Below are 12,697 nucleotides of genomic sequence, written 5' to 3'. Positions count from 1 at the left end.
GCATGCGCGCTCCGCGCTGTCTTCTCCCGGCCTGAGCAGCAGCAGCTGCGGCGGCGACGGCGGCGGCGTTTGAGTGGAGGAAGATGGCGGCTCCGGGCGGCTCGGGGTCCCGCAAGCTGTGAGGAGCCCCGAGCACGGCTATCGCGTCCTGAGGCAGAGCGCCTCTGCTCTGGCCCTGTCCCTGGCTCCCTCATTACCTTCGCCAGCGGAGCGAACCCGAGAGCGTGGAGCGGGCTGGGCCAGGTGAGGCCTCTCCTCCCTGGGCCGCGGTGGGGAGCCGGCGCCTCATGCCCTTTATGCCCGGGACTGGCAAGGGGCAGCGGGCGCCCGGGGTCTGGCGCAGGCCCCGTATCCCGCGCGGGGGTCGGTCCTGGTTGCGCAGGGTGCCTTGCTATCGCCGTCCTCGAGTGAGGCGAGGAGGAGGAGAGGTCCTTTCCAGCCAGCCCTTGGGTCGGGAGCGAACCCACCCCCTCTCCTCAGCAGGGTGGTTCTCGTCCCCTCATCCAGGCAGTGAAGGGGTTTGTGGCCCGGGCAAGGATGGCTTTAGGGTGTCAGATAATCCTTTCATTCCTCCTCCGAACCTTTCACTTCTATGTGAGAGGGGAGCCGGGGGTCGGGTGCGCATCAAAATTGGGGCTGCGGCTAGGGGCCAGCATCTCTGAACCTGCAGCTGCAAAGGGATAATTTTGGAATTGGTTTACGTTAAATAAAACACAAAAGGCCTTTCCTATCTCCTAGCTTGCTGCGTGTTCCCCTAGAGAAATGGGAACTGCGGATCTCCTTGCTTGAGACAGCAATCCATGCTGTGAATGTGGAAGGCTTCTCTGGCGATAATTGTGTGTGCAAAGGGAACGGTGGAGGGTGGGAACGAATTTGTAAGCTAAGAGGAAACGATTGTGAGATCTTGATGGTCGCCGCAGAGTAACTTCAGCGCTGAGTTCTTTTGAAAGCTTCGGATTGTTAAGATTCAGAATAATCAATTGTTTTGTTTGTTAAATCTCTCGACTTCTATTAGGAAAATAAAAGCTTCATTTCTTAATTGCCAGCGTCTTTGAATTTTTCTGTGGTGGGATTCTGATGGATCTAGATGAAGATTCTGATACATTACCAGTTCATACTTGCTGGCAGCGACATTGTAACTATGTTGCTCCTTTTTGAGAACAACTTTTGTTGTTTAAATGCTAATTGGGAGACTTCGATTGTGTTTCTGTCATGTAGGGAAGTCGGGTTGAAGCCTTGTGGTCTCTTCCTTGAGGAATGATGACTTCATTGGACTTGTATGGGGAATTGTTGAGGCATTTGCTTTTGCTTGGACACACGAAAATACCTTTTGTAACAAATTGGTTTTACTTGTGCTTAAGAATGATGACATCATGGATTTAAAGAGACAAGGAAAATTTGGAGGAAGTACCATCATTTAGAATTGAACATTTAGAATTAAGTCTGTAGCTCTTCGGCCATTAGTGATGCTGTGTTAAATTGCTAACTTTCAGTGTATTCATGTGTGTAATCTGATTGGGCGTCTTTTCTATTGTATGTTGTCATTTTATACCCAGTAACTGTTTGCTTTTGACAAGCCAATATAAATACATGATTCGATCTACATTGATCCATAGGCATGTGGCGTATCTTAAAAAGCTTTTCACTGTTAAAATGACAGCTCTTTTAGGTTATTATTTGACCATTTTCTTTCTTTCTTTTTTTTTTTTTTGGTAGTCTCTCACTCTGTCTGTCACCCAGGCTGGAGTGCAGTGGCACAGTCTCGGCTCGCTGCAATCTCCATCCCCAGGGTTTAGCCATTCTCCTGCCTCAGCCTCCTGAGAAGTTGGGATTACAGGCGTGCACCACCACGCCCGGCTAATTTTTTTTTTTTTTTTTTAAATTTTCGTAGAGACGGGGTTCCACCATGTTGCCCAGGCTGATCTCAAACTCCTGGTGTCAAGCGATACCCTGCCCCACCCCAGGCTTGAGCCACTGCGCCCAGCCTTTTCTATTTTTAAATCAAAGACTTTTCCATAGAAATTTGTCGATTTTCTTAGTGTCTTTGCTAAAGATGTAAATCTGAACCAGCAGCTTCTCTGTGGTAGAAAATTGGAGAGTTACTTTGCATATCAATTTGCTAATAGTCATGAAATTAATGCAGTAAAACATCCTGGTGGCTCATCATTATGCTTCTTGGCATAATATGTTGCACTGTTATGCTAAATCATCATCAGGTATTGATGCAACTTCATGACATCCATGACATCATTTGCTCTCCAGATTTTGACTTTTGCAATTCCTTACCTTAGTTACAAAAAGAACAGAATCGAAAAAAATAACTTAGGATGCTTCTTTTTGTCTGATTTCTAGAAGGGTCTTTAATAATAGCTTTATGTAGTTTAAACCCTTAGTAAGATTTAGAGCAGGGTGAGTCCTACCTATTATGGAGAGCAAGCAAAGAAAATGCTAGCAAAACATCTAAGTTTTATGAGAATACTGAGGTCCCAAGGAGAAGCTATCTCAAAGATGAACAAATATGTAATTATCTTTGTGATTTCAGGATTGTTTTAGTCATTGAATTAACTCTTTGTGAGATGTAGTTTTGCTCTTGTTTCCCAGGCTGGAGTGCAATGATGTCACTCACTGCAACCTCCACCTCCCAGGTTCAAGTGATTCTTTTGCCTCAGCCTCCTGAGTAGCTGGGATTGCAGATGGCCGCCACCATGCCCAGCTAATTTTTTGTATTTTTGGTAGAGACAGGATTTCACTACATTGAACAGGCGATCCACCTGCCTTGGCCTCCCAAAGTGCTGGGATTGCAGACGTGAGCCACTGCACCCAGCCCTGAATTAATTCTTTATAAAATCAAAAGCCATTTGATTAAATAAAGCCCTTCCCATGATTGTTAACGTGGATCAAAACAGATAGTGTTTTGAAAGTGCTTTGTAAAATGTAAAATAAAACGTAAGTATAAAATTGATTATTCCTATTTATGAACCACCTACTGAGGGCCCTCCATATGGCAGGCATTTTGGGAAGTAGGTACTAATTTAAGACAGCTTTTGGTCTGAAGTTGCATACAGTATGGCTGGGGAGCCAGACAAGGAAACCCGTTAAGTGCTATGTAGTCTAAGAAGTGCACTGAATCCAACCAAGAGAGTCAAGGAAGGCTTCTCAGAGCAGGGATGGCTTTTCCTCAGCCTTTCCTTTTATTCTGCAGAGCCTGCCTTTAGTGAGTGACTTGCTTTTTATAAAAACTTAAAAAAAATTATGTCATGAGTTCTTTTCCCCTTTTATTCATTCACTGTAATGATACTTCCCACACAGTATGCCCCAGTTATGCATTCTCAAAAATCCAGCCATGTTGGGAAAACCTTTCTATATGAGTCATACACACAGGCAACAAACAAATATCGTCGCTGCAATTAAAATATCTCAGATTACTAAGTGGTGACAACTTTAGAGTGATGGTGCTTTTTTGTTTTTGTTTTGTAAACTAGTACAAGAGGTACTGTATTTTTAATTTGATGACAATACAGCAAATATTTAATTGTTATTCCTTACAATGTTGATTATAGGTGGTTGTTAGTACTGTCTCCTTTTTCCCAACAATAAATAAAATAAGAAGATCTTAATTCCTTTTTGACTGAAGGTGACCACTTAAGTGAGAATTACACCAAACTTTTTTTTTCATGTTTTTTTTTTGTTTTTGTTTTTGTTTTGAGACCGAGTCTTGCTCTATCACCCAAGCTGGAGTGTAGTGGCGCAATCTCTGCTCACTGCAACCTCCACCTCCCGGGTTCAAGTGATTTTTCTGCCTCAGCCTCCCAAGTAGCTGGGAGTACAGGCGCCTGCCCCGTGCCTGGCTAATTTTTGTAGTTTTTTTTAGTAGAGACAGGGTTTCACCATATTGGCCAGGCTGGTCTTGAACTCCTAACCATGTGATCCACCTGCCTCGGCCTCCCAAAGTGCTGGGATTACAGGCATGAGCCACCACGCCCGGCAAGTTAAACTTTTATAGAATCTTTGTGGATTGGTGTTGCTAGTGGCTTCGATACTGAACTTCTGTATCCCAGTACAAGTTATTCACCTTAGTGCTGTAGTTGTTTTACAATTAATTTAGCATGTTGTTGCCTATGTTGCAAAAACTTCGAATTTTTGGATTGAGTGGAATTTTTATGTGGCACTGTATTATTGAACATAGGGAATCTGTATCTTAACTGAAAATGAGTGCTCTAAGGTTGCAGGTGATGGAAAAGTGAAGGCGATGTGTTCATTTTTCTATAATGTGACAGCTTGCTACATGTACAAAGATATGACTTACAGACAAGTCATTTAAAAATTGTCCAGCATTAAGCTTATAATACAGCTTATGACTTATAGGCAAGTCTTTTTTTTTTCTTTTTCTTTTTTTTTTTTTTGAGACAGAGTCTTGCTCTATCACCCAGGCTGGAGTGCAATAGTGCCATCTCGGCTCACTGCAACCTCTGCCTCCCCGGTTCAAGCGATTTTCCTGTCTCAGCCTCCCGAGTAGCTGGGACTATAGGCGCCCGCCACCATGCCCGGCTAAGTTTTGTGTTTTTTAGTAGAGATGGGGTTTCACCACGTTGGTCTGGCTGTTCTGGAACTCCTGACCTCAGGTGATCCACCCCCTTTGGCCTCCTAAAATGCTGGGGATTACAGGCGTGAGCCACCGTGCCTGGGTTGTAGAGTTAGGGTTTTGCCATGTTGTCCAGGGTGGTTGCGAACTCCTGGGCTCAGGCGATCCATCCACCTCAGACTCCCAAAGTGCTGGGATTACAGACGTGAGCCACTGTACCCGGCCCAGAACTTTTTTTTTTTTTTTTGTGAGACGGAATTTCGCTCTTGTTGCCCAGGCTGGAGTGCAATGACGCGATCTTGGCTCTTTGCAACCTCCGCCTCCCAGGGTCAAGGGATTCTCCTGCCTCAGCCTCCCAAGTAGCTGTGATTACAGGCACATGCCACCATGCCTGGCTAATTTTGTATTTTTAGTGAAGATGAGGTTTTCTCCATGTTGGTCAGGCTGGTCTTGAATTCCTGACTTCAGGTGATCCACCTGCCTCGGCCTCCCAAAGTGCCGGGATTACAGGCGTGAGCCACCACACCAGGCCCGGAACTTTTAAGAATATCATATAGTAGGGACCACCCCTCAAACTTAGTGCCACTTTCTTTTTTTTTTTTAAGACGGAGTCTTGCTCTGTTGCCCAGGCTGGAGTGCAGGAGTACAATCTTGGCTCACTGCAGCTTCTGCCTCCCCACCTCCTGGGTTCAAGAGATTCTTCTGCGTCAGCCTCCTGAGTTGCTGGGATTACAGGCATGCACCACCACTCCCAGACAATTTTTGTATTTTTAGTAGAGATGGTGTTTTACCATGTTGGTCAGGCTGGTCTCAAACTCCTGACCCTGTGATCTGCCTGCCTCGGCCTCCCAAAGTGTTGGTATTACAGGCCTGAGCCACTACTTCTGGCCTACTGCCACTTTTATAGCTGGGACTTTGAGGAGGAATTGCCAAGGGTTGTTGCATGGTTGGTGCTTGAACCATTCTAATATTTATGTGGTTTTGGTTTATCCTTTAACTGTTGGATTTTGCAATGATAAGCCAATATCTGCATATATTCTTTTTTTCCCTTACACAAAAGGTTTTACTACTGTATACACTGCTCAGCATCTTGGTCTTTTCACCTAAAATATTTTGGAGATCATTCCATATTGGTACAGAGGTAATCCTTATTCATTTCCACAGCTACACAGTGAGGATGTACCAGAGTTTATTCAACTGGTCTGTTTTTGATGGACATTAGTAAATAATGCTTTACTGCTGATCTTTTATAAATTTTGGTGTGGTGCAATAGAAGTATTGGGCCGAAAGACAAAAGGTACAATTTCTATTTTTGCTACTCATTAGCTGTATGATTTAGGTTTTCTGACTTCAGTTTCCTCATTTGTGAAATAAGGGTTCAATTGATCTATAATTTAAGATCTCCTGCTATACTATTTTGTATTTTTCTGCAAGTTTTATTAACCATGTTTTACACCTATTGCTCAGTAAAGTGTATAAAGCATTATAAGAAAATCATAAACGAGAACATAAGGTTAAGTTTTAGAAGTCCTACTTGAGGGTTGGCTGGGCGCGGTGGCTCACGCCTGTAATTCCAGCACTTTGGGAGGCCGAGGTGGGTGGATCACTTGAGGTCAGGAGTTTGAGACCAGCCTGGTCAACATGGTGAAACCCCATCTCTACTAAAAATACAAAAAATTAGCTGGGCAGGGTGGGCGCCTGTAATCCCAGCTCCTCAGGAGTCTGAGGCAGGAGAATTGCCTGAACCTGGGGGAGGTGGAGGTTGCAGTGAGCCGAGATCGCACCATTGCACTCTAGCCTAGGCAACAAGAGTGAAACTCCGTCTCAAAAAAAAAAAAAAAAAAAAAAAAAAGAAAAGAAATACTACCAAAGGTTTTCTGGATTTGGATCTGTAGTGCTTGTTGATAGATTTAAGATTTCTGCTTTCATGCCTATTTTTCTGAAACAATCTCCAGGAAATCTACCTGCTAGGTGATTTTCAATTTTTTTTAATTTACTTTTTAAATGTTCTCTTGAGACAGGGTCTTGCTTTGCCACCCAGGCTGGAGTACAGTGGTATAATCATGGCTCACTGCAGCCTGGATATCCCGGGCTTAAGTGATGCTATACCTCAGCCTCACAAGTAGCTGGGACTACAGGTGTGAGCCAGCATGCTTGGCCAGGTGATTTTTATGATCAGGCGAGCTTGTGAAGCAAAGATTTACTTCGTGTGCACATACATCACTGTCCTTTAGATTTCCTGGGGATAAGATATAATCAAGACATTATCTACCTTTCATAAATTCATAATCTGTTCCAGCTGTGCAGGTATTAATAAAAAATGTAAAATCTGGTTATGGAGAAAATTTACATAAAAACATAACTATGGCTGGGCATGGTGGCTCACGCTTGTAATCCCAGCACTTTGGGTGGCCGAGGCGGGTGGATCATGAGGTCAAGAGATCAAGACCATCCTAACCAACATGATGAAACCTCGTCTCTACTAAAAATACAAAAATTAGCTGGGTGTGGTGGCGTGCGCCTGTAGTCCCAGCTACTCAGGAGGCTGAGGCAGGAGAATCACCTGAACCTGGGAGGCAGAGGTTGCAGTGAGCCAAGATCATGCCACTGCACTCCAGCCTGGCAACACAGTGAGACTCCATCTCAAAAAACAAACAAAAAAAACTATAGCAATATGAAATAGTATGAAACTGTGTCAGTAAGTAATGGTATAGATGGACTTCTGGAAATGATTAATGTGGAATGGAGTAGAAAATGACTTGTGATGGAAGGAGGTACTCTCCTCTGGTCTAGAGAAATGAGTGTTTAGGAGGCAGAAGCAGGAAGGCATTCCTTTGCCCTGACCACCACTAGAAAAACGATAAATGACCGCTGGGCAGGATGGGCAAATCGCTTGAGGTTGGGAGTTTGAGACCAGCCTGGCCAACATGGTGAAACCCCATCTCTACTAAAAATACAAAAATTAGCTGGGGGTGATGGTGCGCACCTGTAATCCCAGCTACTCAGGAGGTTGAGGCAGGAGAATTGCTTGAACTCGGGAGGCGGAGGTTGCAGTGAGCCAAGATTGTGCCACTGCACTCCAGCCTGGGCAAAAGAGCAAAACACCATGTCAGAAAAAAAAAAAAAGAAAAAAGACAAATGGAAATAAAACGTTCCATTCCATCACAGCATCTTGTTAAAATGTATTATGTTCTTTGCAGAATATTTTTGTTTATCAGTGGGGAAGCTGGCTTTATATGCCACCCCAGAGATTTGATAGGAGAATTGTGGGATTATAAAGTACTTTGAATTCCTCTTGAAACACTATTTTTACCATGCTTCTGGTCTGCTCACATTTAGTGAATTCTTGGAGACTGCAGAATAATCTCTAGATTGATGAGGCAAGAGGCTAGAGTCAGAACAGTTAGGTAGGTGTCTACTATTATAGTTCAAGTGTGGATGACAATGACTAGCATCAAAGCAGGGGGATAACAATAAAAGGTAGGACATTTTGAAGAAAGAGCTAATAGAGGAAAGTGAAAGTCTATATCCAAGACAAGATGTCATGCAACGTTGTTATTATTATTATTTTTTTTTTTGGAGATAGGGCCCATGCTCTGTTCCTCAGGCTGGAGTGCAGAGGCTCACTGCAGCTTCAACCTCAGTGCTCAAGCGATCCTCCCTCCTTGGCCTCCTAAGTCTCACTCTCACGCCTGAGACTACAGGCGTGAGCCACTGTGTCTGGTCTATTCTTTTTTTTTTTTGAGATGGAGTCTCGCTCTTTTACCCATGCTGGAGTACAGTGGAATGATCTCTGCTCACTGCAACCTCTGCCTCCTGGGTTCAAGCAATTCTCCTGCCTCAGCCTCCCAAGTAGTTGAAATTACAGATGCCTGCCACCATGCCCAGCTAATTTTTGTATTTTTGGTAGAGACGGGGTTTCACCATGTTAGACAGGCTGGTTTTGAACTCCTGACCTCAGGTGATTCGCCCACCTTGGCCTCCCAAAGTGCTAGGATTACAGGCGTGAGCCACTGTGCCCGGCCTGGCCTATTATTCTTTGGAGGGTGGTTTAAAATTAATTGCAATGACTGATTTATACTATCTCTTAAAAAGAATAAATGGAGTCATATGATTGGGTTCAAACCTGATTCTGTATAATCATGGGCACGTTAATTTATCTGAGCCTTAATTATCCTCATCTTATAAAACAGGATTGATAATATGTTTCTCATAGGTAAAGATTAAATGAGATAAGGCACCTGGCACATACTCCCAATACCTGTTGATTCCATTTTCTCATCTAGTGTTGACATCAGCTACATTTTAGTGGTTACTTAGGACTTTGATACTCAAGGTCCACAAACTGGCAGTGCTGGCATCATCAAGGTGAGAATGCAGAGTGTCAAGTTCCACCCAAGGCTTACTGAATCTGAATCTATAAACTAGATTCACATTAAAATTTGATAAGCATTGGAACCTTAGGAGATTTTGAATGAGATTTCCTCCTTTTCCTCTTTTCATCATGAGAGTACCTAATGATTTGGTTGTTCTTTTATCTTCGGACAGTTGTTTTGGTGTGCACTCTTAGCTGAAACTATTTTAGATAAAATATGTGCACATGTGTTTGGAAAGACAGTCCAATTGCAGAAATGTTTATATGTATTACTATTTTCGAGACAGGGTTTCCCGCTCTTATTGCCCAGGCTAAAGTGCATTGGCGTGATCTCTGCTCACCACAACCTCCACCTCCCAGGTTTAAGTGATTCTCCTGCCTCAGCCTCCCAAGTAGCTATTATTACAGGCGCTTGCCACCATACCCGGCTATTTTTTCTATTTATTAGTAGAGACAGGGTTTTACCATGTTGGCCAGGCTGGTCTTGAACTCCTGACCTCAGGTGATTCACTCGCCTTGGCCTCCCAAAGTGTTGGGATTACAGGTGTGAGCCACCGCACCCACCCCAGACATCGTTCTTCTATGAATATGTCCAAATTAAACCTTGGCAAAGCTAGGGATGGTGGCTCATGCCTGTAATCCCAGCACTTTGGGAGGCTGAGGCAGGTGGATTGCTTGAAGACAGGAGTTTGAGACCAGCCTGACCAACGTGGTGAAACCCCTCTCTACTAAAAATACAAAACTTAGTCAGATGTGGTGGTGTGCGCTTGTAATCCCAGCTACTCAGGAGGCTGAGGCAAGAGAATTGCTTTAACCCAGGAGGTAGAGGTTGCAGTGAGCCAAGATCACGCCACTGCTCTCCAGCCTGGGCGACAGAGCTAGACTACATCTCAAAAAAAAAAAAAAAAAAAAAAAAAGGCAACAAGAACAAAGAATCATAGAGGTGGGAAGAGAGAATATTACGATCATTTGGCTAAAGGAGAGAGGAATAGACCAGAGTGAGGAGAGGCACACAAAAAGTGAGATTAGGCCAGACGTGGTGGCTCATGCCTGTAATGCCAACATTTTGGGAGGCTGAGGCGGGCAGGTCACCTGAGGTCAGGAGTTCAAGACCAGCCTGGCCAACATGGTGAAACCCATCTCTCCTAAAAACAGATAAATTAGCTGGGCATGGTGTTGGGAGCCTGTAATCCCAGCTACTCAGGAGACTGAGGCAGGAGAACCGCTTGAACCTGGGAGGTGTTCAGTGAGGTTGCAGTGAGCTGAGATCGCACCATTGCACTCCAGCCTGGGCTACAAGAGCGAAACTCCATATCAAAAACAAAACAAGACAAAACTTGAATTTTCAAGAATAGGCATTAAAACAGTCAAAAGGTTTTTTTTTTTCCTTGATGCAACGGAGTCTAGCAGTGTCACCTGGGCCGGAATGCAATGGCGCGATCTCGGCTCACTGCAACCTCCACCTCCCAGGTTCAAGCGATTCTCCTGCCTTAGCCTCTTTAGTAGCTGGGATTACAGGTGCCCACCACCACGCCCAGCTAATTTTTTGTATTTTTAGTAGAGACAGGGTTTCTACTGAAGACCAGGCTGGTCTCGAATTCCTGACCTCAGGTGATCCACCCGCCTCAGCCTCCCAAAGTGGTAGGATTACAGGCCTTGGCCTCCCAAAGTGGTAGGATTACAGGTGTGAGCCACCGTGCCTGGCCCAGTCAAAAGTTTTTGACCCAGATTTGCATCATGAAGTTTAATACTACAGCAAAATTAAGAATAGATTGAAGAAGGAAGAAGGAAGGAAGTGGGAAACCAGCTAATTCTCTGTATTGCGACAGATTAGTTAAGAAGTCATATGAGCCGGGGGCATGGTGTCTCACACCTGTAATTCCAGCACTTTTAGATGCCAAGACAGGAGGATCACTTGAGTCCAGGAGTTTGACCAGCCTGGGTGATGTGGCGAAACCCTGGCTCTACAAAATAAAAAAAAATTAGCGGGCCGGGCGCGGTGGCTCAAGCCTGTAATCCCAGCACTTTGGGAGGCCGAGACGGGCGGATCATGAGGTCAGGAGATCGAGACCATCCTGGCGAACACGGTGAAACCCCGTCTCTACTAAAAAATACAAAAAAACTAGACGGGCGAGGTGGCGGGCGCCTGTAGTCCCAGCTACTCGGGAGGCTGAGGCAGGAGAATGGCGTGAACCCGGGAGGCGGAGCTTGCAGTGAGCAGAGATCCGGCCACTGCACTCCAGCCTGGGCGACAGAGCAAGACTCCGTCTCAAAAAAAAAAAAAAAAAAAAAAAAAAAAAAAAAAAAAAAAAAAATTAGCTGGGCTTGGTGGTGTGCTCCTGGACTCCCAGCTTCTTGGGAGGTTGAGGCAGGAGGAGTGATCCCAGGTGGACTCCTGGCCTCAAACAATCCTCCCACCTCAGACTCCTGAGTCGCTGGGATTAGAGACACAAGCCATCATGTCGGTAGTTTTATTTGTTTTCTTTTCTCTCTTTTTTTTTTTTTGAGACAGAGCCACCAAGCCTGGCTAATTTTTTTTTTTTGTACAGACAAGGTTTTGCTGTGTTGCCAAGGATGGTGTTGAACTCCTGGGCTCAAGCTATTCGCTCACCTTGGCTTCCCACAGTGCTGGGATTACAGGAGTGAGCCACTGCATGTGGCCATTATTAAAATAGTTTTTTCTTCCTGATACTATCTTAGGATCACTGTTTACCCTTCTAGAACTCCATTTAATTTGTATTTGCTTTAAGGAATTTCAATGTTTAAGAATAAAAGAACTTTGAATGTTTTTGCATACCTGTTTGCTTGTATGAGTCATCTTCATGTACTATTTAGCATTTCTCCCATTTGGGGTTCTGATTTGTAGTTTGCAGCATTAGGAAGTAACAGAGAACTGGATAACTCACAACAACCTTGGTATTATCTTTTGTATGATAATGTTATTGTGTTGTTGAGAATTCTGTTAAGTGTTTGTCAGTTTAATTTTAGTTTGTAAACTGATACAGACTAGTAAACATGAAGCAGAGAAATTATGTTCTTAGTTGTGGGTTATTTCAAACTTTATTGAAAAGTGAACTGTTTAAAATAGACCATATCATTGGCCTTTTGCTCCAAGTGCCAGGGAGGTGTTCTCAGGGCATTAGTCTTATCTGTAGAGTCAGTCTTAAATGAAGTGAACACTTTTGTCTTCCCCATATTTCTGTCTGGTAGCTGAATTTCATATTATAAGCTATCTTTGAATATATTTGTATTCTATACAGTCATCACTTGTTTTCATAGAAATGGTATAGAACATAGCCTTTTGAAGTTTCTGATGGATTATTACTTTTACCATACAGTTGATACAGTATGCAAAATCAATTTTCCTGAGATCATAGCAAATTTATAGAAGGTCAGAGATGGAAATTAGTTTTCTGGATTCCATCCCTTTAAATGCTGACTCTTAAAATTGAACTAGTATTAACAGTTTTCAGCCATAACACTACCCATCTGAAATACAGTATGATTCAACACACATAAGAAGACAGTTGGTACTGGCAATTTTCACATTTCTGGACACCACATCTTAAAGCATATTTTCCTTAAAGGAAACTCGTGGCTGTGCATTTTTGCATCTTGATTGCTTTAGTGCTGTTGTGACTTTATTGGAAACCATAGCAATGAGAAGTAAATTGTAGGTTTTATTTTTTCATACTTTAATTAATTTTTTTTTTTTTTTAGAGATGGTCTTATACTGTTAC

General features: G+C 43.6%; 1 protein-coding gene across 1 annotated transcript in view; it reads left to right on the top strand.

Moving 5' to 3' along the window:
• The window catches only part of FBXO42 (F-box protein 42), a 95,688-nt gene continuing 82,991 nt past the window's right edge, over positions 1 to 12,697 (top strand). Inside the window, exon 1 of the mRNA XM_030912700.1 lies at positions 1 to 243. The gene's annotated coding sequence lies outside the window, so the exon portion shown is untranslated. The remainder of the gene's footprint in view (positions 244 to 12,697) is intronic.

Source organism: Rhinopithecus roxellana, chromosome 12 (genome assembly GCF_007565055.1).
Source record: "Rhinopithecus roxellana isolate Shanxi Qingling chromosome 12, ASM756505v1, whole genome shotgun sequence".
Taxonomy (NCBI): Eukaryota; Metazoa; Chordata; class Mammalia; order Primates; family Cercopithecidae; genus Rhinopithecus; species Rhinopithecus roxellana.
Note: the sequence above shows the minus strand (reverse complement) of the source record. Positions and strands in the feature narration are given on the sequence as shown.